This window comes from Corvus moneduloides, chromosome 4 (assembly GCF_009650955.1).
Source record: "Corvus moneduloides isolate bCorMon1 chromosome 4, bCorMon1.pri, whole genome shotgun sequence".
NCBI lineage: Eukaryota > Metazoa > Chordata > Aves > Passeriformes > Corvidae > Corvus > Corvus moneduloides.
The window spans coordinates 9440987-9467711 of NC_045479.1; the positions used below are offsets into that span (position 1 = coordinate 9440987).

Here is a 26725-nt window from a genome sequence, read left to right on the forward strand (position 1 = left end):
AAAAGCAAGAGGCTGCAGGTTTTGGGGGTTTTTTTAATGCTTTTGGCAGCTAAATTATTCTGATATTCCATGCATGCTTCAGTGCAGGGACAGAGTGCAGGGGAGATGCTTAAATCTAAGACTCATGAGTTACCTCTGAGCCAAACCACCAGTGTGGTGCTCAAGCCTGCCTGATAGAAAGGAGGGCTTATTTGTGCAGGCTCACCTCATGGCACAGCTACAGAGCTTTCCATACCCAAGCTAAACCCTTCCTCCATAGCAATCCACAGTGTAGGGCATATGGACTAGGCTGCACTGTCCCAGAGTGCCACATCCTGAATGATTTGTTCAGCAATTGCTGCTGTGTGCAATTACAGGACCAAACACTGGACAAAGCAGAGATCTCTAAGCTTGTGTTATTACTCCTGCTCAGATACACAAAGAGTGTAAGGAATGGAAAATAAACTTGCCACCAGCACAAATAGGTTGCTGCAGATAGCAGAGGCAGTGTACGGAATTGAGTGAGAAGTATGCTGGAATAACTGAAGGTGAGGAAAAATACCCTAGTGCTCCAAGAAGATGAACCCAGCCACCAGATAGTAATCCATAAAATGTACAGTAATCCCCAGGACGTGATACATCTTTGGCTTTACACAAAGTATGCACTGCTTGGATGGGGAAGGGGAACTTGGCCACACAGAATTCCCATTCCACTGGTATAAATGGATGGTGCCTGGTTCCTGGGCATGAAGGTCCGAAGTCCCACTGCACAGTCTGAAGTACAGTATTGTCCCATATGCTGGACTGCCATGGATTTTTGGTGTGTTTGAGGTAAAATTCAAGTTAATAGTGCCTTTCAGCACAGATCTGTAGAGTCAGGTATGAGCCAGCCCCAGCGTGATGACTGCTCACAGTCTCAGCACAGCACCCTTGTTCTTACACAGCACAATAGGGACGCTCATTACATGAGCGCCTTCCTCGGGGCTGTTCACTCAATCAAGGAGAAATTATTTAACCGCAATCCCATCTCCTTTGCATCCCCGTTAAAGAAAATCTTATGCAAAAAGGTAAGAGCTTGGCTACGAGTCCTTGCCCCAAACATCCTCCTGCCAGTGCTGTACTGCTTGCCAAGCCCTCACTGTTTGTACTTCAGGAGTTTGCAGCAGACAGACTGTGCCAAATCCAAAGAACTTTGTCATTAAAAGAAAAAAATAACAGTAGCAAGTGCTCTCCATGCTTTGCTAATCTTGTCAAACTGTGCAGACAATTACAATTAATACAAGTATTCTTAGGAAGCTTAATGACAGCTTTAGAGCCAAAGCTACTCTGCTTTCAGGTAGACTGGTATGAAGAAAGCAGCAGGGAAGAAATTGTCTCTTGCTCACAAACAAGAAAAGGACTCCCAAGGGAAACTGCCCTGCTCCAGATAGCAATTTAAGTAGTACAGATCTACCCAGGGACATAAGCTTCCCTCTCTGCCTGCCCATGAAAATACCTTTACTACCAGCACCTGAGCTTGTAACCACAGAAAAAGCATGATTCTTTTCTGCATGAGCTACTTAAAAGCATTTGAGGTCTTTCTTCCAAAAGGAATAAACAGACAAAGTTCACCAGCTCCAAGAAGATCTGAAAAAACACTCACCCTGTCTCAATTCCACAAAGATAGAGATGTGCAGTAAAATGGCCTGCTCCACTACACTTGGCACCTACAACTGCATGTAACACCTATGACTTAAAGCAGTGGCTCCCAGACAGGGCAATGAATAGCCTAGGTAAGTATCTTTTAAGATGTCTAGCTTGAAAAAATCAGTCATATCCAACATTCTTTTGGTGAACAACTGACATCAAGTAAAAGATTTACTGACTTAGAACTCACGTTTCTTTTTAGGGATAAATGATCACGGAGGACCAGACTAAGAATTTAAATATGGGTGCCTTCTTTTAGTATTTTTAAGGTCAAATCCTCTTGAGGCTTTTCACAGGCTGTATATCCACCCAGCAAGGCTAAAGGCAATTCCCATGGTACTCCACCCAACCCTTGCGTTTTTCAGACATTCAAATGCATTCAGGTCTATCCACGAGAAAGCTTTTTCTAAGGAGCAAGTTCCCTGTCTGAACCCAGCAATTAGATTACCAGGAGTTTCAGACACAGACAAACTTGCAAAATCCACCTCTAGACTACTGATGCCCCAAGCAGGAATGGTGATGCATCCACCATGGCAGAAGCATTTGGAACTTCACAGAGAGAGCAGCCTGGAGGTAACAGTGCCATCAGGTTTGCTGAGATAGGCATCTTCTGATTGTCTCACAACAATTAAGAAAACCTTAGAGTTAAATAATTATGAAAGAGAAGAGCAACTCTGGGCCACCTTTTGTGATTCACAGGTTTCAACTAAACCATAAAGAACACAAGCTTAAGCCTCCTGGAAGGTCTGGTAATTTTGTTACCCTATGTATATTGTCATCATGATCAACTGTGATTTGATTTTAATTTTTTAATCAAGAGGATTTACTTAATCTGCTGTAAAATTATAAATACAGCTAAACTGTTTGGGGTTGACATCCTCACTAAGAGATAAATAAATCTGTGGCATCATATACAAACAGTTCAGTGAACACCCAGCATTATTAGCACCTGAAAAGACACAGTCAGAACTGAAAGCTCAGTCAGAAGACTTAGCCATTTGTTGTAGCTTTGAGTTTTCTAAGAAAACCAATACCCTGAAAATAAATCTCAATTCAACACAGACCATGTGCACTAAGTTCCCAAGATAACACAGCAACAACAGTGGTCAAGGGATTTGTCCTGATGGAGAAAAAGAAGTTTACATTAAATGTTTTGGGGATTGTCAGGAACCATCAGGTGTAAACCCATCACCTTGACAGCTCATCTCATCTTAGATTGGTGTCTCAAAATTTAGCTCTGTTAAAACCTCCACAGCAAACCTAATCACATGTTAAGAAAACCAGAACTGCTTGTAATACAGTCTCAAAAGTAAAAGCAGAAAGACTGGAATTTACACCAGAAGTTAGAGAAAAAAAAGTGGCTTTATTTTTTAAAGACTTACTTTGAAAATGTCGTCTTGTGCATGTCAACTGTTGGCATCATCAACAAAAATAAATTCTTGCTTTTAACAGAAGTAACTGAAAAGACAGGCAACTTAAGATGTCATTACACTTTCTCCTGGATTTTAACCACCACACGTTGCAATAAAAGCAGTGACAGAAAGAAAACATGATTAACTGACAGCCAGTCTGGAAAAATGCGGCACTAGGTAATGGTTTCACCTCCAGATCAAGTCAGTGCATGTTTAAAAAATTTCTAGTACCCTCCTGAAGGAATTAAACTACCTTCTACAGCCAACAGGGTCCCCTTTTTCAGTTTTCGCCTCTTACACCATCTTATGTGATGGATTTCTCCCCACACTTCTACATCAAAGTTAAGAGTTGTACCCTGCCCTTTTTTCCACTTCCTACTAAGACGCTTCAAACTACACAGAAGGATGAGAAATGCTCACCTAGGCACATGATCTCTTCTCTAGTAGCACAGTAATGTTTCTTTTGGCCTTAACTATGCTGCTCACACCTACACACTCCAACAAATGTGATTTTTCAGACCTGTTCTTTGACGAGATGCATCATTATTTTCTTCTTAGCCCGTATAACATGAGACTGTCACCTCTGTCACACTCCCTCCAAACCACTATTTGCTGAACTGTCTACAAGGACTTTGGCATCAGTACGAAGACTATTTGTGCTGACCAGAACTGCCTAGGTGAACACTTTGCCTCTGGGACCACCAAACACAGCAGTCCATGGTCTGTGACTGGCCTCCCGGGTTCTGTAATAAATCTCCATATTACTGCGTGGAAGGGATACTCTAAAAAGAGTGTACACTAAGTAAAAATAAGCTGTGTCTTTGGTTCTACATGCCAAAGCAAACAAGATTAGTACTCCACAAAGAAAATAACCAAGTTATTTACCACTTTGGAGTTTTACCAAGTATTTGATACAGCCAAGCTAAAGCTGAGGATTTTAGGATATTTTCATTACAACTTGTTTTTGAATAATTGGGTCTCAAAACAGCACTGTTTTGCAGAAAAAATATGCAAGCTCCAACATCTTTTCTCTGCTTCTGGAGTAAAACTTCTTAATCATTCAATTTCACAACAGTGATCGAAGCAAAATGAAGAAACCAGTATTTTGATAGCAAGGTCTCTGTGTTCAGTGTTCCATAACAATTTTGTGGCTGCAGAGATGCTGTGTCATTCCAGACAGAGTGTCTCTCAAAATGGAAACCTGTCCAGAAGGAATTTAGAGAATCAAGCTCCCCAAATGAAGTGAACACAGCTGACACAGAAGCAGAGAGTGCACGATACTGTAGCCCAACCTTCCTTACTTCCATTGGTAAAATGGCACTGAAGTCAACTGAAGCCCTCTGTACACAAGGAACCATAAGTTGCCATGAAGACTGAAGAGGAGAAGTCTTCTCTAGGAGAAAATAAGTACAAACCAACCCCCAAGAGACTCCGTCAGGGGAGGAGGGGAGGAACAACAGGAAGGAAGAAGAAATCACTACAAATCTGGCATCTTTAATTCAGAAAAACATCAGAGCTCTTGCAATTCCCACAAACTAAACAAGGAATCACACAGCTACTGTGGAAAAGGGGGAAGAGTCCAGCCAATTCTGTTTAGAGAAGGAAGTAACGGGAATACCATGCCAAGCACAAGAGGAATTTCATTTGATGGAGAATCTACATTTCAATTTAGCCATTGAACCACTGCAGGTCATGCCAAAGGACATTTTTTTGTTCCATGTTTGTTCCTTACCTGGCAATAAGAAAATAAGCTTTTCCCCTGCTCCTCACTAGAAGGGTCTTGTAATATGTTGGAAAGGTAGTTCAGTGTTTGCACCAGCTCACTGCTGAATGACAGTGCCCATAACACAACACAGCTTACCACACTCCTGGAAGAGCTCTCACCAAAACCCCTGCCATGCTGCTGTGCTTCAGAAATGGTGGTTAAGACACCGCTGGTCGGTCCAAAAGATCCTCAATTCAAGAAGGCAGAGGAAATGAAAAGCTGCGTGTTTAGCTCCCAGCTGAGTCTGGAAGTTGTGGAAGGTATACATAACACTTCACAAGGAAAGGGAACAGGAAGCCATGAAAGAAAAGAGTCATTATGCTGAAATGGTAACATTTTCGTGAGGTTACATAGGCCAAATGAGCATATCCCAGAAAAATGTGAATCAAAGCCTGGGTAAAAAAACAGAAAGCAGTATAAGTGACAGCAGATAGAAAAAAAAGAAAAAAAAAGAAAGAAAAAAAAAACTTTAGAAGAGCAAAAAATATCAGATCAAAAACCATACAAAATAAGAAAAATCCTAAGAGTTGATGCACAAAAATTGAAGAGTGCAATTACATTTGATATTAGTAACTAGATAATAATAACTGAGAAAGCAAAAATAGGTTTCTTTGCAAGGGCCTATCCTGCACAGGGTGCTGGCAAAAAGTAAGTTCAAAATGGATTAAGTCAGGACTGACATAGCAGAAGAAGAGGAGAAAAACTGATTAACTAAGAGTAAGCCACCATGTTCTCAACATTTATGAGGGGATTAAGTATTTAAGGGCTGAGCGGAAAACAGAAATATGTAATGGTCATTAAAACAAGGTATTCCAGCATAGGTACGAAGTGTTTGTAGAAAGTGCTGTACATGACAGAAAAGAAGAAAAAGACAGACAGAAAGATTGCTGAACTTCAGAACCAGAACAAGTTAGCTAAAAGTAGTCACACAGAGCCTCCAGCAGGCCTTATGACAGGCATAAAGGAGCATATGACAAGAAATGAGGGAGGACACAGAACCACGCTTCTCTCCCAGACCCAAGCCCACCATTAAATTTGCTCATGTGTCTTTGAGCATGTCAACTCAATTGCTTGAAGGAACTTTATGTAGACTTTCTAGAAAGCCCACTTTGTAGTCTATAACAAAAAGTTCCAAAGAATCTAAATTTTAAGATAAACATAATATTTAGAACCATATGCACCCATTCCCCACTGCTGAGGAGATGGAAAAAACCCTCAGAGGAGTAGTAGAGGTGGAAAAAAAAACCCCAAATGGATGTGTCTGCTGATAGTAACAACACTGGATGAAGTCATGGGGAATTAACCACTTTAGCTTTGCACCTGGCTGAAGGGCAGAGCTGTGCTGACAGACAGGCCACTTCAGTTGACTTGTTTGCACAAACCCACACGCAAATTTGGCACAAGTCAGCAAAACACAGTCTTCATGGTCTGGGAGGGAGGAAAAAAGTCTTTTCCCTGAATGACAAAAGCCTTCAGCTGTCACCAGTAATATGACTAGTCCCAATGTGCTGTAGGGATGGCAGGTTCACCAGTAGGATGTTCCTATCTGCACAAGACGAGATCTTCTGCAACATCATCTGTTCCAGTGTGGATGCCATTCCATCACAGCACTGCCACACAGCATCAGGAGCTCTGCAGAGCTCCAGCTGAACCTGCAGAACCCTTGTACTCCAGGCAGGACTCCAAGAACATGGTGCTGGTATCACCATACTATTGGAGTAAATGTAAGGAACACTCAAAACCTCCAAATGATTGAGATTGAAATGATATAAAAATACAGCATTAGGATTAAAAAGAAATCAGACACCACCACTTGTAAAGGAATGGGAGTGCTAAATGGAGTTGTAGGTTTAATCAACACTTCCCCCAGAGCAGTGGGCAGAGATGACATAAGGTATTAACAAGTGAGAAAAATGACAACTCTGAACACACTGGCACCATTTCAGTTAATATGAGAAGGAAAAAAAACCAGGGTAAAAAATGAATAGACATCACTAGCTATCCATTCTCAAACCAGAAAATTATTTTACGTAATAAGTATGATATAAAAGAAATGCTTTCAAGTTTCCAGTAGGAAGAGATGAAGTTTTCCTTTCACTTTCCTTTAAAAACCCAAGTAATGAATACATTATTTCTGCTTGTGATTTCTGATCAGACAGATACACCATAACCTACCAAATGTACAAAATTTACCTGCCTACTTCAGATAGCTATGATCACTAAAACTATCTACTACATGAAGACCATGTATCCAGATTTTCTCAATTCATTATCCCTAGAAAGAGCCTAAGAAACCCTATCATCTGCAAGGCTATTTTGTTCTTCTAGCTAATTAATTGCTTTTCTTATCATATAAGCCATAATAAAAATAGAAAGTCACACTGAATGAAAGCTTTATAAGATACAAGCTGCTCTGGAGAGAGTATATGTAGACATACACACATGCATGTTCATGTATGTATAGATACCCACATGGTTTGTATGTGGGTGTATCTATGAAAATACACATACATATATGTATATGTCCTGGCTCTGTTTTAAAGAAAAAGCATCCTGACAGAACCCAAGCTCTAAACTTCTCAGGTGGCAGACAAGAGTTTCCAATGGAGCACAAAGCTCCTGGAGCCCTGGGAAGCCAAGCCCAGCCAACTTGAACGGACAGCGGCAAACAAAGAGCAATCAGCTTAATAGCCTGAATCAATGGCTCCAGCCTTGGTTTCCAGGTGGTAAATCCATGTCATGAATATACTTCTTGCTGCCTCTGCAGAAGACAAGCTTGAGGCGGTACATTCCGTGGCAGCTTAAAACAAGCTAAGTCAGGGCTACCAGTGAGCACCTGAGTCCCTCATGCCAGCTCACACATTAATCCAGCAAGCTGACTCAGAGCGCTACATCAGTCACCAACTGACGGTACAACTGTGGAACCCTGGGTTCAGAGAATTTCAGCCTTTCAGTGCTGACAGGCAATGATCTTCAAAAGCACACTGCATTTGACCTGAGGCCTTGGGAAAGGCTTCCCAGATTACGTAACAGCACTGAGATTGTTGCTGTGTAATTAAAGTTATATCACTGCGTGGAATATATAGAGATGTAGAAAATTTAGGTTTCTGGGATATAGTAACAATATGGAGGATTTTGGGTGTGGATTAGTTCTTCTTCTTTCCTCCTTCTTCTTCACAAGTCTGGGTGTTTTGGTGTTCGTTAAAAAAACCTGCAGTGTGGAACATGCATGTTTAGTTACTGGATTATAAGTAAAAATAAATTAGTTGGCATTCCATAATTGAATAGATTGGACTTTAAAAGACCTTGAAAGGTAGCACTTGGGGGCCATTTTTACCTTGTTAACTTAGAGGCACACTCTATGCAGCTGTAATATAGATAAGAAATAATAAACATATGAGTCCAAAGAAAAGCCTGGCATCTCCTGCATTTTAATCTGAACTCTGAGTAAAAGAACTTGCAAGACAGAGGTAAAACAAAAATAGAAAATTAATATACAACCAAGTAGAATAAACAAATGCAGCAGTAAACCACATCCAAACAATCTTCAGCCATTTCTGGTTCCCAGCTCTGGCTCACCGTGGGATCCTGACAGCCATTAAAAGGCTGAGTTTGAGAAGACAGTGGCTGGGAAGACAAGAATCTCAGTACCTGCAAGCCTTTGGTGTTACTTGCCACAGAAATGCACACTGTGTTATCCTCACGTGAGAGAGCTCCACTACTTTCAGTAGATCCATGCTAATGCTCTCCAATTCCACTTTTACAGTGACTGAACCCACTTCTTTTGGATAACAAGGGTAATAGCCACTTGGGCAGAACACAGAAGAAAGGAAAGGAGAGTCTACAAAGTATTTTACTTCTAAACTTTTAAGAAGGCAGGTAATTTAAGGTCTACCATGGAGCAAACAACCATCTAGAGCCTATGGAGCAAACAGTATGATGGATTTCTGGTCTGCTTCAAATCAAACACAAAGAAAATAGAGTACTTGTGAGTTTGTTCCCTAACTTGGACTCGAGTGAAGTCATACAATCTACCCAAAGCAGCAGGCTTAGGGCAGCAGCTACAGGCAGAGGGACTGGGTCAAGCAGCCAGACGTGGTAACCTTTTCTACGTGCACAGCTGGAAAAAGACACTTTGTCAATAGTCTTTGGACCGCTGTTCTTCTGCTTTGTGTATTTAGGTTAAGGCTCCTTGGGGCACTGACTACTTGTACACACAAAGCACTTACACCAGTGGCAGCAGTTAATATAACCCTAAAATGACAGAAGACAAACAGCAAGGGCCGGGGGAAGCTGGCACATTTGTACTCACAATGTATTTAGAGGATATCAGCCTCTTGAACTCAACGTATTCTAGAAGCAAACACAAAATTTGCCACCTTTTTTCTTTAATATAAGTTTCTCTTCTGTCTAGAATAACTCCATAGATGCCAGATCTTAAAAGAGCCAACAATAAATTACTAACAGCACGAAGAAAAATAGCAACTCACAATAGAAGTGTTCAGACAGATAATTTTCCAGACTTCTTCCCATCCTCTCAGCTGCACTGAAAGACATGTCTTTATGTGGACTCAAGAGCAAGCTATTTGAAGCTTAAGCCTCTGAACCTTACAAATTTTCAACATGAAGATATGGTCTATAATGAAAAGTTTTGAAATCAACTCATCCTTAAATATTTACAAATACCTAGTGATAAAGACCAAATACACAAACCCACACAATGTTATTTTCTCAAAAGCCACCACATAATCTCATACATTTCTAGTTTTTAATGTGTATGTTCAGTTACATGAATTATAAATCAAATATACTTTAATAATCTTCAGAAGATATTTCCTAGATGCACAAATAGTATTTACTACTATGAACCTATTAGAAGTTACACCTTCCCCTGTAGTTCCTGTAACTTGACATTAGACTTTATTTACACAGCCTGTCAAAAGATTTCTCCTCATACACACAGAAAATAACTCTTTTGTTATCTACTCCTACAAGCCTAGCCCTACCAACCAAAGTGGAATGATCCTATTCTGTTGTCAGACAGAACAGACATTAGAACTACAGTTTCTGTGATTTAAATGAAATGTCATTGTCATGTGCAACTAATGCAGGACTTTTCTTCCTTCTTAAAAATACTTTTAATCTCTGTTGATTCTCTTCTTTTTCCTTTATTTAACCCACAGAGGTATATTTTCTCAACATCTGATCAATACCTCTTCTTTCCATTGTGCCCTTTTCTTTTTCTCTCCAGTTCTGCTCCTTACACGTATCTTCCTTTTCTAGTATTTTCACTAGGACAGAAGTTGACCTTTTTAACACACAGCTTTTGAAACTGGATAAACTGTTTGAAACTTCAGCTTGAGAAAGTGATAAGCATGAGTATTTTTCCACTGTAGTACAATTTAACTGCATTTTGAGTAAAAGCAGAAGGATCACAGCTCTGTCCCCAGACATCAGAAGACAGAACTGCATTTCAAGTTAACCATTTAAACGTGAATCAGAACAAAATGAGCAGAATTCGGAATTCAAGGAAGCCCATTTCATTGCTGTTAGAGAAGCTGAAGGATGTGGTTACATGTTGGTGGTTCAATTTCTTTATCTACATCTTGTCCCAAAGCAGCTGATCGACTTAACAGCCATCCCACTTCACCTCAAAGAAAGAGCAATGCTATTTTTTGCCAATAGATAGACTACTCCAGCTGTGCTTTCATGTATAACAATTGACATTTGAAAGGGAGAGACATTTCAAGGAGGAAGTTAGGCTTGTATATTCTCATTTTGCTGACATAAATTATAAAAACAGGTAAATAAGTAATAAATAGGTAAGTAAGCATAAAGTATGACTGTACAGAAAAAGCAGTACCACAAGCTGAGCCAAATACTAAGCACTCAATAGGAATGCCTTACGCTGGTGGATATAACAAGAAGATTTTTGTAAGTGTACTTAATAATTTAGTTAAGCAAAGATATATAAAAATGCTACTCCTGGGTATCTACTGCAATATCAGGCAGGTTCTAGGTCAGGGAAAAAGCATATCAAATGATGCCTCTTTTTTCCTTAGGATCTCTAGCATCTCCCTTATACTGAAAGGTTTGTTTTCTTTCTCTTTTTTAACCAAAATTGAACTATTGAACTGGAGATCACATGTCAGTACTGAGGTGTGTATATATATATATATGCTGAGAATGTACATACACAAAATCTTATATGCCCAACATCCCTCCCAAGTTAATCCATTACATAAATTCTTGGCTTTGAAATACTGAAAAACTTAAATCATCAACACAGTCTTATATTTCTTCTTAAATTTATTCATCACGCCATGAAAGCCATTTTTCTGTCAAAGTAGACAGCCTCTTCAGGAGAAAGGGGGAAGGAAAATAAAATGAAAAAAAGTGGGAAAACCATCATCAAAGGGCTCAGAAGCCTTTAAAAATTTCCAAAACAACTGCATCTCTCTAATCTAGCATTTGCTAACAGTGTCACTATATTCAGCTTTTTTCTGTGCCTGCCACTAAGCAGTACATTCAAAGAGATGGTCCCAAAGCCTTCTGAAAAGCCAAGACATGAACCTTCACCCTGAAGCAGTCCCCTCTTCCCACCCACCCACCTCCCCTACTCATTACCTCCTTACTGCTGACTTAAACAGTATACAAAGTCAGTGACTGAAAAGAACATTCTGCCTATTTTAATTCTAAATCTTAAAAATCCTCACCACAACTCAGTTAGAAAGATTAGATGATCATTGGTTGAACCCTCAATATCCTGTAAGTAAAAGAAAAAGATTTAGTGTTAAACAGCAGCTGTATTTTCACTTAGCTATGCAGACACTTCATAGCCACTTTGCCATACTGACTTATGTCTGGGTGTTTGAATAAAAATAGCTAATGTGCTTGCTTGTTACACCATGAAATAAAGTGCACAAAGCAATTGCCAGGACTGGTTTTGCCCATGGAAGGCAATGGTCATGAATAGCTTGTATTTGCAGAAGGCTGTCAGAGGAGCTGCGTGCCTGCACTTCCTCCACAGCTTTCTATAGGTTTAACCACACATGAGGCAGAAGGGAAAAAGACACCACATATTTCCTCATTTCACAACAGGTCACACCTGCAGGAGAGCTTGCAAGTCATGCAGGCCTCAGTTGCAGAAAAAAATTCAAATCCTTTAAATTTGAGAGGCTGGAAAGATGTGTGTCTCTTCATGGAAATAGTATCTTGGGAAAATGTGCAATGACAGTAATAGTTAATCAGTATTTCACAACTTCCTTTTGCTGTCCCGACCAGTATCTTGGAGATTTGAACTTGTACTCTTGGTCTTTTTCATCCGTTTTTTTCTTGAAGGAGTTAAATTTCTTTCAGTAATATTTAGACAGGAAACAGGCAACAAATGGACTGCTCATACAATCATGCCTGGGCTGGATAGACATATTTTTCAGGTGTCTTCAAATAAGTCTGCCTGGAAATCATGGCAGACAGCGAAGTGAGCCACACTGAGGAAACAAGCTTTGTAACCTGGATGGTAACCAAACATGGATTATGGTTACTAAAAGTGTGGCATTGTATCTCTAATATTATGAATTATCTAACGAGCAGAACAGAGGACTGAGAAGCTGACAGCATGCCCACACTGTGTCAGCCATGAGAAATCAGGGATTTTCACCAGCTGGACAAGAGACGTCACTCCACCAACCAGGAAAATCAGACCTATTCAGCTGAAAAGTTACATGCAAGAAAAACCAAAACAAAAAAGTGACATAGTGAGAAACACTATAGAAACAAGGTAGCAGCAGAAAGTGCAAGTACAAGCAGCTCTCTTAGCTTTATTAGACTTTATTGTAAATCTCCTACTAGTCAGGACAACATGAAGTTTACCAGCTCTGCTAAGAATGCTGCCCATCTACCTTCAGCTGCCCTGTCTTCCTGAGGTGCAGGACTACGAACATACAGACTGGTGGCTGGAGATTACACTTCTACAGTAAGGCCTCCCAACACCTAAGCTTGAGAGCTTTTAGGAAACTGAAATGACATGGGTGTAGCCTGGGAGAAAAGGGAAGAAGGTTCGGAGTCCTCTTGCTAGGAGAAGAGACTTACAATCAATGCAGAACTCCAAGCAGACTATGGGAAGAGAGACTTTCACAGCCTGTCCTCAGTTTGGAGCACACCTGCCTTACACACGAGGTCTTCCAACAGGTGGAGGGAGCCCTCCTAAAGTGGTGACACCATTTGCCTTCTGGTGATCTGGATTCAGTCTATTGCATATTTTGAGACTTATTAGAACCCAACAACATTTCAACCCAATGCACTAAGATTACTGCTGTACTCCTTTGCTGGAATAGTTTTTCTTCTTGCTTAAAAATTGGCAAACATTTATGAATCTTTGTGGAAACCAAGCTGAAGTTTATTCTGTTTGCTCCCCAACTGTTCTTAGTGAGAGGCCTCTACCTAAATTGTCTTAGTTTGGAAAGGCACTTCTGAGCATGATGGCATTAGAAGAATGACATGTAACACAAAGTTTCTTCCCTCTCCACCTCCCTTCCCTCCCAGCTTTCCAGAGTTCAAACAGACTCCCATGAAAGTCAGGGAAAGCAAAACTGGAAAGCAAGAGAAAAAAATCCTGTGTCCCAAGTATGACTTTTCAAGTAGGGAGGTATGAAACCTCAACACCTAAGCACTTGTAACAAAACACCTGCGCGAACTGGATAGGTGATAGGTGCTATACGTATTCCAGGTAGCATTAATAGGATGAGCAGAAAGTAACCCCGTGCCTGTTATTCAGGCAAACGTTCTTGGCAACTTCAACCCAGCTCTGACATTAAGGCTTGTTTCAGTAGCAGGATGGCTGAGAGAAGCTCTCTGAAGCATAGTTCGGACTCTTTGCACGTATCTGTAAGATGGTGTTTAGAAGCCTGTCCTGCTTGAGGGACTGCACAGACTTAGTGAAATATGCACTATAGAGAAAGGCACCCCCCCTGCAAGGACCATCTTGCAGGTAGAAACCCAAGTTCTGGCATGGGATTTGAGTCTACAAAGTCTGAGGTGAATGATTCCTACAGCTAGCAATCAAGAAGCAAAAACAACACTTGGGCTATTAAAAGTATGGCATTTATATCTCTAACACTATGAACTACTCAGGCTCTAAACATGCTTTACTAGGGGTTCAGTAGGAGCAAAATGCAGCACTGAATCAATTTTATCCAGAATAGTGTGGGAGGAGGGAGAGTTCCTTTCCTATTTTGAGAGCAACATCTATGCTACACATGCAGAGCCAAAGCCTTCTAATCCAGCAGGCTGAATACATACTAGTTATTCAAACTCAAGAACGTGTGCATAAAAGGAATTTCATACAATTAGTCCCTGTTGTCCTCCTCAGTTTATGCTCTCTGTAAAGTTCTCATTCCAGTGTTGCTATATTACACACTCAGACCCATCTTTTTGCCTCCCACAATGCCTTCAGTAATGCAAAAACACTAGACAAGCAGGCAAGAATATGTAAAAAGAGAGTATCTGTACAGCCACTGATCTATCATTTAGTCAACAGACTCAATTCATAGATCATTTTAGTAAAGCAAAAATCAAGTGAAGCACAGTGAAAATGGGTAATGCTATTTAAGTCTCAACATTAGAAAAATGTGTCAGTTTTCTGCCAAACTAATGTAATGGAACACAGTTCCATTATGAATTTATGAAGAATTTTGTCATATTATTTTAGCAGACCACAGATCACTCTGGATAGCATGCAAAAAGATCTTGTGGAGAAAAAAATTACATTTATTCTCAACTAATGAAAGCTTCTGCACATCTCTAGTTTTGTATCTTTATTTGCTAAACAAATGACAGAAGTTTATATCTTCAGCTTGAAAGCAAAGAAGAGTGCAAATGTACCTGAGGAGGTCTGTGCAAGGAACTGATCCTAGTTTATGAGGAACAGCATGAAAACTCTTATTGCACAGGGAAAAATTAGTTCAAAACACACTTAGAGAGAGAAGCTGTGTAAGTCACTGGAAACATAAGTGTCATATTGTAACCAGGAAGGAGCAGAGATAACTAAATTCCCCTCAAAGAAGAACATTGTTTCAGGAGTTCCTTTCATACCTTACAGCTTCAGACAGTGAAAGCACAGAAAAGCAGCACGATGGGAGCTTGGGAATGTCCCCACTGAATCCCTGCAGCCCCACCGGAAGCCTCCCATCACTGAAACAACACTCTATCCCCTCTTTCCTAGCTTGCCCAATTATTAATTTTGGTGGGTTTTTTTTTCAGCTGCCGGAGGAGCATTTCATAGGGACACAACATGGAAGGCTGCCAGCCTTCCCAGAGCCAGCTCCGAGTAGGACACTCTTGGCTCAGCAGCAGAGCACATAGCGCAGCAAAAGGAAACACAGTGCCTTGAACTCACGCCCATCTTCGCTCTTGCCCTCCATCTACACACCCTACATGCAGATTTGCTCTGAGCCCTGAGCAGCAATTCACTGGTGCCCAACACCATCTCCGCTGGAGACCACGATACCTGCCAGCAGGCCCTACCCACAGGCAAATCAACAACTGCTCAGATTAAAACCAGGCAAATCTAGAAGTTAAGATGCCAAACTTGACCATTAATGTCTATTTTTTGCTTCCTTCAGATGTTACGGGAAGTTACAGAGTAGCTGTAATAGAGTTTTGCTATTTGGAGCTGATGAGACAATACCAATGTAAAGATCAGACACAGTGGAGCAGAGAAGTGGTGATACAAGCTGCCCTGGTGCCATGACTGTCCTCAGACAGCAGGAATACTGCAGGAGCACGGGGCATCCCAGCCTCCTCTCTTGCTCCAGAGCCAGTTTGATCTCCATCAGCTTTGGCACTGGGGTGGGGATACTATTGCACTAGTGATAAACCCCAAAGAAGAGGATCCCCCAAGTAACTATGAAGGAGCTTGAACTTACAGTGCTCACTTCACCTTCTTGCAAATGACCCCTGGTCTTCAAACAATTAACAGCTTTAGGCCAGAACAACATCCTGACACACACCACCAGGCCAGCCATCACCTGTGGCTTTTGATTTGTGCAGAAAGTAGAGGCCATGTATGCAACTGGCAGCCCTAAAGGATGATACGTTACCCTTTGTTTATGAGGGGGATACCAAATAAACCACAGAAATATTAGTGATACTGATATGTACTTATTGATACTTAAAATATTCTACAGAAACCCTCCATGTCCCAACACTCATTCTGGGCGCAATCCCTAAGGAATTGTAGGGAAAGTACGTGTACCATTTGACACATTAGGGACATGCTTACCTTCCTATTACCAAGAAAACCAGCTTCTTGAAAATTCTTAAATAATTAAGGATGTAGCATTACACAACCATGCACAAAATACTACAAGACTGCAAGAAGCATTTAGTCACTATCATAACAACAAATCCATGGGGCAGATTCAGTGGAGTCACAGATCAAATACACGTTTCTTTCAAAGGTTGAAAAAAAAAGTGGAAAAGAAAAAGGAAGGGATGTGTCAATCCTTCCACACCTCATCCTTTGACAGTAACTACTCTATGCCATCTGGCTATTAAGAACTGTCAGCACTTGAAGAATATCCATGGTGCTTTCCTGACTGCTTCTACAGAAAGAAAAAACAAAAAAAAGTCCTAGAAAATTCAGCCGACATAGTATAAAGTGAAAGCTATCATCCTGCTGCCTCCTTTTTCTTGGGGGGATAAAAATGCTTCAGCTGTACTTACTGTATTTCTTAGCTTAACTGTATTTTGAAAACAGTGAATATTGCTGAATCAGTGTGAGGATTATGGCATGGAACTTTAAAAACCCAGGTGACGGAGCAAAGCCCTCACCCTGCACACCCCTCTTACTGCCCAACACTTCGGAGCAGAGCTCACCTGAAGATAAATGCAAGTAACAGAAATCAACATCTACCTTGACTATTTGACATTTCTTATGAAGGCCCAGAAGAGAGCCTGAATTTAGCCCCTGAGGGCTTTGGAAGGCCTACATGAATCTCTTATCTGATAGGCAGAAGAGTGACTGGCCCATCTCACATCCAGTTTTCAGTGACTCCGTATGACTTCACTCCCCCTGTGAGCAGCAGCACAGAGCTCCCAGGGAAGAGTTGATTTGCCAAGGAAGGTGCACAGGCACATGGCAGATACAACCACAACTCCTCCCATGGGTTGAGGGCTGGCACCCTGCCGGGGCTGGCCTGGGAGACAGAGCTCCCAGCAAAATCCATTTAACACATTCCTGCACAGCTTCTGCCGATATTGTCCCTATGGCCTGGCCAAGCTAGAAGCAAACACCCCTGCCCAGCCAGCTGTCTTTGCTGAAAGAAGAGCGCGCCTTTTTATAAAAACAAAGATAACTGAGCTCACTATCTTGTACAGAAGTTTTTCTGGTGTGATTTTGTTCCATTACATCTGCTTAGGTAGCTAACAAAAGCAGAGCTACTGGAGCAGGAATGTTCTCAGGTATCTTTATACAATATGTTACATTTTTAAATGCTTGTTTTGTTTTTCTGGACCTTTCCACATGTATTAAACCCTACAGCACTTTGAAGCTACTGTCTCTAGCACAAGAACTGACACCTTCTCTGCTGCTTTTACATATTTGTTCATTTAAAAAGGGACTTTAAAATTGTGTATTAAGATTTACTAAAGCACTAGTGTATTAAAAAAGCATAACAACTGGAACTTACTACAACTCAGATATTTCTTATAGATTCCATCCTCAAAATATTAATAAGCATACTCAGTAAATGCAAGATTTGCTTGTGAATATCACTATTCTCTGTATCTTTTGTAATTAAAAATGAAAGCTAAAAATACATGTACACCTCCCTGTTGCATACTTCGCTCCACATTCAAGCAGAAACTCCCAGACAACCAACATAAACAACTGTGATGAATGTTTCAATCTCCAATGGGCAGTGGGATGAACACCATAAAAAGAAATTAAGACTTACTATTTTTCCACCTCCCCTCAAAACACAAGAGTCTAAACCAACTCCTGTTTGGTCACTTGTGACTTTGTAAACTCTGTATCTACCAAACCACACGCTGCCAGGAATAGCATGAATCTCAGAGCAAGGATTACAAAATCATTCTGGGGTTTTGGCTGGGGTTTTCTCTTTTAAGAACCCCAACACACATCCTTGCAAAGAGAAACAGTTTAATCTGCTTTTAAGTCTCAAAACTAGCACAGATCTATTTATTCTGCTGGGTTCAAACACTGAATGTTTGAACAAAAAAAGTTAGTCATATGGCAGACAATACAGCTCGCTATGACTACACCCTTCATTTGAAAGAAAAACAAAGAAATCGATTTTATATTTCAACCAGCTGAAACGACAGTAAAAGAAAGTAAACTCTCCTGGGTTTTCTTAAAAAAAAATTTTAAAAATAAAATAATAATTTAAAAAATCCCAGCTTCTCATCTGACATCTAACCAAATGTTTTTTGGCCGCTGAAAAATCCTGCCATTGGTCAGACTCGGCAATAGGCACATCCCATACACCTGGTGATGCGCGCTCAGCCCCGCATCCCGGGCCGGGGGGGACAAAGCCGGGAGCGGGGATCTGTCAGGCCCCGGGCCGGGAGCTCAGGCGAGCGCGATGCCAGGTTAACAATTTGCAATTTGCCTCCCTCCTGGACGCCGCGGCAGCCCTCCATTTTGTCAGCCGCCTCAATTTAAACGTTTTCCAAGTCGAACGCAGAACTTCAACATTTCTTCGGGAGCCCTCCGAGGCTTTAAAGCATCCCCGACCATTTTACGCAGCCCGCTCGCAGCCAGCGCTCCGGGCTAAGTTTAGCGGGGCAGCCGCGCACGCCGCGGCTCACGGGCAGCGCCGAGCCCCCCGCGGGGCAGCCCGCGGGCTCCTTCCCATCGCTTCTCCCAGCGGCGCCTGCTCCCGCCCCGCGCTCCGGCGGCGCCCGGCCTCCTCCCCGCACGGGGAGAGGCAGGTGGATGTCGGGAGGACGGGAAGGAAGGGACGCGAGGCAGGAGCCGCCGCGGGCAGCGGGGTGCCGGCAGCAGGTAGGGAGGGCAGCGCGGGGCGGCCGCCGGTGCCTGCGGTGCCTGTGCCGTTCCCCCTCCCTCCGGCCCCTGTTCTTACCACCTGCGGAGGCGGCTGGAGCACGCCCGGCCCGGGGCAGCGACCTGTCCACTGCGGGCGCTCTCCTCCGGAGGTGAGGGGGCGGCGGGGAAGGGCATGCGGGAGGAGAGAGGGAGGGCTCCCGCCGCCCGCCTCTCGCTCACCTCCCTCCTCCTCCTCCTCCCCGCCCAGCCCGGCCCGGCCCGGCCCGGCCCGGCCCGGCCTCCCCTCCCCCCCGCGCCCCTCGCCCCCCTCCCGGCTTGGCTTCCACGGGGCAGCGCCGGGCCGGGGGTCCCTGCGCTGCTCCGGCACTTACTGTGTCACCCCTGTCAGTCTGTCAGCCTGTCCCCTCGGCAAGGATAAAAGTAATTGCCCACCAGCCTCGCCGCTGCCGCCCGAAACAACTTTGTCTCCTTCCAGTCGCTGGGAAAGCTCCTCTTTTTCCTTCTTCTTCAATAAGGAGGGGGAAAAAAAATCGCACCCAAAAAACAACAACCAAGCCCCAGCAATTTTAAAAATTAGAAAAGAAAAAAATATATTCTTTTTTTTTTTTTTTTTTTTTTTTTTTTTTTTTTTAAGAGTGGGAAGCGTGAAGGTGGGAGTGGAGAGGAGCAGAAAAAGGAAACATTTGGAGCTTTGGAGCTCTCTTCCCTCTCCTTCCCCCCTCCCTCCCAAGATGGCTTGAAAAAATTAAAAGGGGACAGTGATGAGGGGGACACACACACCAAAAAGCTCGGGAGGACGGAAAAAGTTTGGGGGGCTGGGGGTTTTTGTGTGTGTGTATGGTCTTTTTGTTTGTTTGGGTATTTTTGTTTTGTTTCTTTAAAGCATCAGATTCCCAGAATGACCGAAACGACGACAAACACACGGGAAGAGCAGGCACAAGGAGAGAAACGAGCGAGAGAAAAGAGTTTTGCTGGTCAGTAAACTTCAAGCTGCTGGGATGAGGTCATTGGTATAAAAATAAAGCGATGGCGTCATTTGAAACCAATCCCAGTGAATGAACTCAGCCGGGGGGTGAAGGTGGGGGGAGAGGGTGAAGGAGAAAGAGGAGGAGCAGCGAGAGAGGATCCCTGCGGGGCAGCGGCCGCCGCACAGCCCCGGCGGCGGGAGGCGATGGCGGTGGGGGGGAGCGGGTCTCTCGCTGTCCCCAGGGCAAACACAGACCCGCGGCCCCCAGCGACAGCCGCCGGGCCGCCTCTGGGAGGAGCCGCGGAGCGATTCAATCGAGCCGCCGCCACGGCCCTTCCCCGCCCCTCGCCCGGCCCTCGCTCCGCTCCGCTCCGGCCCCTCCGCAGGGCCCGCCCCGCCCACGGCCCCTTCCCCGCGCGGCCCGGGGCCTGCCCGGCATGTGGCGCCTCGCGACGCCTCGGCCCCGGAGCCCTGGCCCCTCGGCCCCCTCAGCCTAGGCCCCTCGGCCACCTCCCCTCCCTTCTGCCCTGCACCGGCTCAGGGGGCATCCCTAAATAGCGTCCTGGCCTTTGCTTTTACAATGAGCCACTGTGCGGTGCGGTGCTGAACCACCTGGGTGTGAAGGCGTTACATCCTGCTGCCGTAGTGTTACGGGATCATACAATCACAGAGTGAGGGAAGGGAGCTTAAAGTCATGCAGTTCCAACCCCTGTCACTGAGGTCAGCAGAGCACCTTCTGGGCCATGTGGAACATTGGGGGCCTTTGCCCTTTAGATAACCTTGCTAAATAAATTTGAAAATCTGAAACCGCCCAGTGAAAAACTATGCAGATACACAGAAGCGTATGTTATTTTTGTCTGACGTATCTGTTACGGCTAGTACCAATCCAAACTAGTGAGGTACATCCTTCAGGGGCTACATGGGTCTGCAGAATATTCTGCAACCCTGTTCCAAATAAGACAGAATATTCTGCAGTCCTTTCTCCCTCAGAGGCATCAGTACTATGGTGAACCTGCCAGCACCGCTGTGTACGCGGGACAACTTACACACCAAAATTCAAACTCCAGTCCATCACCTCTGATGGCTTTTGAATCCCTGTGCCAGAAGCCCTTGGAAGACAGCATGAGGAAGAGGATTAACTGCATGGGTCCTTATGTTCTTGGTGGCTGTCTCTTCAAACGAAGTGCCTTCGGAAAAGCACATGGCTATCACTCAGTAAAATGGTTTGGGTGGTTGGTGCTTCAGGAAGCAGGTAACTCGGAATAAATTGTATGGTGGTGGGCTCTGTCCTGGCAATATTGACCAGGAGCCACCTTGATGAAGGGCCTTGTGTTAAGGAGTTGTGAGCTGTCTCATGAGAAAGCCTTGTTGGCACTCATACTGAACAGTCTCGTCCTGTGTGAGGGAATGCAGAGCATGCAGGAGAGAGAGAAGCCCAAGCTCCATCAGAGAGACAGAAGATCAAAAGCAGTGAAGAAATTATGGTAAAGCAATTAACATTGGGATGTCCACTATTTTGCATGTGTCCGTTTTCCAGTAGCTGAAAAGCAATTTTGCCTTGTGTCTCAATAAAGCAGTGGCCCCAAAGATGCCTTTCCCAAACCCCCAAAGTGCCCACAGCATTAAAAATCTGCACAATTAACTGCTGGTTAATGGAGCTAGAACTGACCCATTTTGACGAAGGAGATCAGAGAGCGTGCCAGAGAAACTGGAGGTGACAGCCAGTGCCCCAGCTCTTTCATTCCAGAAAATTGCAGGAACAAATAGTTCCAGCATGGTTATCCTCACAAAGAGAAGTAAGGAGCAGCGGAGAGAGATGCGTGGTGAGGAGGAAGGACATTTCAATTCTCTCTTCCCTTTTGTCATCTCAACTCAATAACACCTTATGTAACACGTTTGGGTTTTGTTTAAGTTGTGAGACTGTAAAAGTTTCCTGACTGTAAAACTGTAAGAATAGGAAGTACTTGTGATCTTTTGAAAAGATTTTTCTTTCTAGCTGAAAAAAAGGATATATGCAGAGAAGCCTGTACTAGAACAGCAAGTTAAAGCTTTTTCAATATAAAGTCAGGATATTTCTTTTTCCTAATGTAATAAAAGGTGTGACAAAACCAGTGGTATCACTATTAATTCCTGCATGTTGAAATTATTACTAAGAATAACTTTTCACCTGAGGTTGAGCCGAAAGTCTGGTGTGGGAGAACATTGCAGGGTGAAACTGGACAGGTTCATTGCTAACCTGAAGACACAAACAGAAGGAGTCAGGAGGACTCAGACACAGCAGCATCAGACCTCGCTTCATTGAGAATAGGAGCTGCATCTCCTGTTTGTAGTGGACAAAGTGTGAGTGTGTTGGCGGCTGACATCCCTCCAGCTGGCCGTGGCCACTCGTGTAGGAGCAGTAACTCCTTAGCATGTCAGAGTCTAACTCTGGCTTAACTCTTTTTTTTTTCCCCTATGAGAGCCTTTTGTTCCTCCCTACCACTTGCACAGAGCAGGCTCCTGGAAATGATCTGAATTGCAGGTGCAAATCAGGAGAGAGTCAGGCCTTAGTCTGGCGAACACCTGAACCATCTGGCAGAGAGAGAGTGCCTGTTTTTGGTGGTGTCCCTGGCTGCTGACCTCCCCTCCCCAAGTTTTTAAAGTCCGTCAATTCTGTGAAATGTATTTTGCTACACTTCTGGTGATGGATTTTTTGGCCTAAGTTCACTGTTCCTTTTTGAGAATGTGGTATGGAAAGAGTTAAAGTTAGTGTTCCTTTCTTGTGCCTCCTTATGAGGCTTATGAGATAAGAAGATCGAAGTGTCTATATGGGGTAAAACAAGGGCAAAAGACACTATGGTGGCTATCCAACAGGCTATGCAACAGCCCATGAACTTTGATACTCCCCCCATCCTACCTGTTCATGTCTCACTTCTGGCAGGAGTGGCTGCAAGTGTGTCACCCCTCACTGCCCCTGTTCCTGGGGGCCAGGGAGGGACAATAGCTGGGTACTTTTAAGAGCTGAAGGTCATGCACCTTTTTTACAAAGGTTTCTCTTTCTTTTTTAGTAAAAGCTAGCGCAGCTTTTTGTTCCTTTTCCAGCTAATGGATTTTGTGGCACTTCATTTGGTTAATCAGTTAGCAGTGATTAAACAGGGGAAAGATGAATGACAGTCGGAGTAACGTCATCATGGTTTCTGCACAGTGGAAAGGAGTGGTTTGCCAGGGAAACCTCTTGCGAAATAAGTGAGAATTGAACTATAAGCACAGAATTTACCCTGCTTTAAAATCCCCTTGTGGGTGCTCACTTCCTCCATAGGCTGAAGTTGTTGAAGAAGTTATCATTCCCAGACAGCTCCCAGTCACTGTGGCTGTCTTCTGCCAAAGGCTACCACCTCCCCTCCCTACCTGCAAGCTGCTCACTCAATCCCTCCCAAACTTGTTTTCACCAAAGTCAACCAGAACAGCTTAAGCAGTTTAAACAGTAGAAGTCAGCTGCACTGGTTTGTTTTGGCCGAAATGGATTAGGGGAAACCCAAGTCACCAGATGGGAAGTGAGGTGATGACTTTTTCATGGACAGCTTCAGGGGCAGTGGGAGGTTGGGCCTAATCTGCTTTCAGAGCAGACTTTTGTACCAGACATGACTGCTACCGACAGTTCTTCAGGGTATCTAAAAGTAGAAGTGTTGCGGAGATACCCACATTGAAACATTCATAGCATTTTTAGATACTACTTACTTGCTTTGTTGGCATGGAGAGCAGGTTACAGCGGTCAGAGTGGCACAGGTTTGTGGGAGAGCAGCAATGGGAACATGAGGATTTAGAAACCAGTACCTATAGAAGATGTAGGACTGAGAGTGGGGAAAGAGCAGAAGAGAGAGAAAAGTTTGTGGCTGTAGATCAGTGGGAGATCACAGAGCTCAGTCCACAGAGGAGGGATTTGAGCAGCATGTGAAATGCAGGCATCAGAGAGACATGGGTGGCAAGTAGCAATGCTCAGGGGCTAACAGTGAGCTGGGAACACCCAGTGTTTCCCCATTCTTCCCTTCCATGTGTGCATCAGACCTTGGAAGCTCTACCCCTCTGGAAAATGGTTAAATGAGAATAGCCTCACTAGTCTGTTGCTGCAGGTAGTTTTCATAGCTCTGCTTCCCTGTAGCTTCTCGAGGACTGCCAGATTCACAGCCCATCCAGCAAAGTGGGGTTGGTATGCAAGTGGAGGGGTCTAGGTTCGATGCAGATATGGGCTTTGGGCTGGGAATATATGACAAGATGAAGCAATATTCTTGTTCTCTATAGGACAAAAGTGGGTGATTTGGAGCAGTGAAAGAGAAAAGAAGAATTACAGGAACTGGAGCAGCAGAAAGCACAGAGAAAAAAGGAAGGAGAGCATCAGCTGTTTGCTTCCCTGTAACTCCCTACTTCATAAACCCTGTACCCATTACTCAATAGAAATGTACATTATTCCTATCTCTACAATCTCTGTAGCTTCTGAGTACTCTTTGTTTTTGTAAGTCTTTTGTGGGACAGAGGAGCATAATGAAACCATGTTTTATGGATGTAAGACTGAGTTACTGAGGTGAAGTAATTCATCCAAGGCAGTATAGCAAGATGGTTACATATCAGAGAACTGAACCAAGTTCTCTTAAATTCCAAATCTAACCACTAATTCATCCTTTCCCCTCTCCTCTCTTGCATCTCGGAAAAGAAATAGTAACTTTTGTTTTTCTTACCTCTGCAGGCAATTATTAAAATTAAGCACTTGCACGAAAGCTTGTTGGCTTAGCTTGCAATTAAGAGACGCAAACATATATAAAGGCTGTAAGTGAGATATAGAACATAAGACAGTGTGAAAAGACAAGGAAAAAGTAACAACAATTTCTGGTTCTATGGATGGCCTTTATGAAGCTTAGGGGGGTTTGATAAATTCTAATCATCTTAAACAGAAAAGGAAGTTACAATTTTGATGCTCAAGCCACTTCTCTATGAAACAGCAAGATGAAGTTGTGAGGAGGCATTTGAAATTGGAGATCATAATAAATATTATTTACAGAAAAGGAGCATAATAACATGTGGTCATCAGGAAACAGAATAATGAAATAATGTTCTCAAGAAACAGCAAGTTCAGACAAATCTACAGCAACTGAAAAACTCAACTAGTAACATTTCTCACTTTCCTATATATCCAAAGAGAGAATATTTAAATAAAAACAACAAAAAGCTGGTACATTAAAAAAGAATCACAAACACATTCCAGAAATTAAGATAGTTGTCACAATAAACACCCACCTCACTTAATTTTTGCTCTTACTCACTGTTAGTCACTTGTCTGTAGGCTGGTACACTTCTATTGAAATGAACTGGTAATGGGCTGTAAGCACAGATGGTGTAAATCATCATTGCTCAACTCACACTTCAGTTGCTATGCTAATTTATACTATCTGAAGAATGGCTTCGTGTGTTCATGTTTTGTTTGTGGCCAATGATGAATCAGAAGTAAAATGTATTTGCGTTTATTATGAGGGCAGCATAAAATGTATGAGGTCTTTGACTATTCATATCCTTCTTTTTAACTGCTTGAGTACTTCAAATTTTGTGGGACACAGTAATAACCAGCCTTAAATAAATTTTAGACTTCCTGTTTTTCTAACAATGAAATATTTTCTTAGGAATACCAAGGATATGATAAAAAATGTACAGCATTCATAAAATGCTTTAAAGTTGTGATATGTGAAATGTCATCTGGGTCAATATAAACCATTTAAGTACAAAGTTACTGTCTTGACAGCATGCTGAAGTGAGCTCACCATCAGGAAAATAGTTAAAAAGTCTGAATGTAGAAGGAGACTGTATAACCTGTGGTAATGAAGATCAGTTTATTTATATTTTTTTCTTTTAAAATACTTTTCAACATATGCTCACAGGAAAGGAAATTTTCAGACAGTTTTAGAGTCTTTAGCATTTCTCGCAATCCATTTTGTTGTTTTTTGCCAACCTTTAACATCTCCTGACACTTACAGGTATCCTAAACATTGTGGATTTGATAGGGTGCTGTTCATTTAATTCTAAAGTGCAGTTTGGGTGCTGCAGTAATATGCAAGCGAAACTCCATTGTTATTCAAATAGATTGTGAAAGAGATTTTGATTCTGTGGGGTCTTTAGAATGTACTTAATAGATAAAAAGAGCCTAATATGAAAAAGACAGACAAACCCATAATGGACATGAAAAATAAAGTTGGGTTCTAAAAGGGGAAAGAAAACCAAGTTAATTACTATTTGTTGCTGTGGGAAAGAAGGGCATGAGCACCACAATGACCTGCATTTATAAGCTTTCATTCATATAAACTGTTAAGTGGATAACACCCAGAACATCAATATTTTGGCCTTACAGTAAAAACATTCTTAGGATAAAAGACTGTTAACTCTGAACAGAGTCTTATTTTGTTGAATGCACTGCTCAGAAAATTGTCAGTCTGAAACTAGCTCAATTGTCAACAACAGAGAGTGGAGTTTGTTGAGAAAGACAGGTGAAAATATCAGGTTACAGAGAAAAGAAGCATGTGAAAATTTCAGAGCGTGTCTTTTTTTTTTTTTAGATGCAAGGTGGAGGTGAGGTGAAGGACTGCTGGTTTATTTTTATATTGCCTTCTTGACTACCCTTCCCATGGTCAGGAGCAAACTGGCTTCTGTGTGTTATGTCTGGGTACAACTCTTTTAGCTCTGCAGAGGGGTTGAAAATCTTGCAAGAGCATATCTGCATCAAAGCAGTTTGCCACTTGTTCTCCTTGTAGCTGGGGAAGAATCATTAATGTATTGAAAATGTTTAAACCCCTGGTTTATATTCAGCCTGCAAAAAGAAGGGGAGAAGATCAATGAGAGTGAAGCACAGGGCTGCAAATACAATGTTT

At 42.7% G+C, this 26725-nt stretch overlaps 1 protein-coding gene across 3 annotated transcripts in view; it reads right to left on the reverse strand.

Annotated features, from left to right (window-relative positions):
* The window catches only part of DUSP16 (dual specificity phosphatase 16), a 64030-nt gene extending 44598 nt beyond the window's left edge, over window positions 1-19432 (reverse strand). For 2 of the 3 annotated variants that reach the window (XM_032107879.1, XM_032107876.1), the window contains exon 1: window positions 18948-19029. The gene's annotated coding sequence lies outside the window, so the exon portion shown is untranslated. Of the gene's footprint in view, window positions 1-18947; window positions 19030-19242 lie in introns of those variants that run through there. The other variant, XM_032107878.1, reaches the window with a different exon arrangement.
* Between the last annotated feature and the right edge of the window lie 7293 nt (window positions 19433-26725).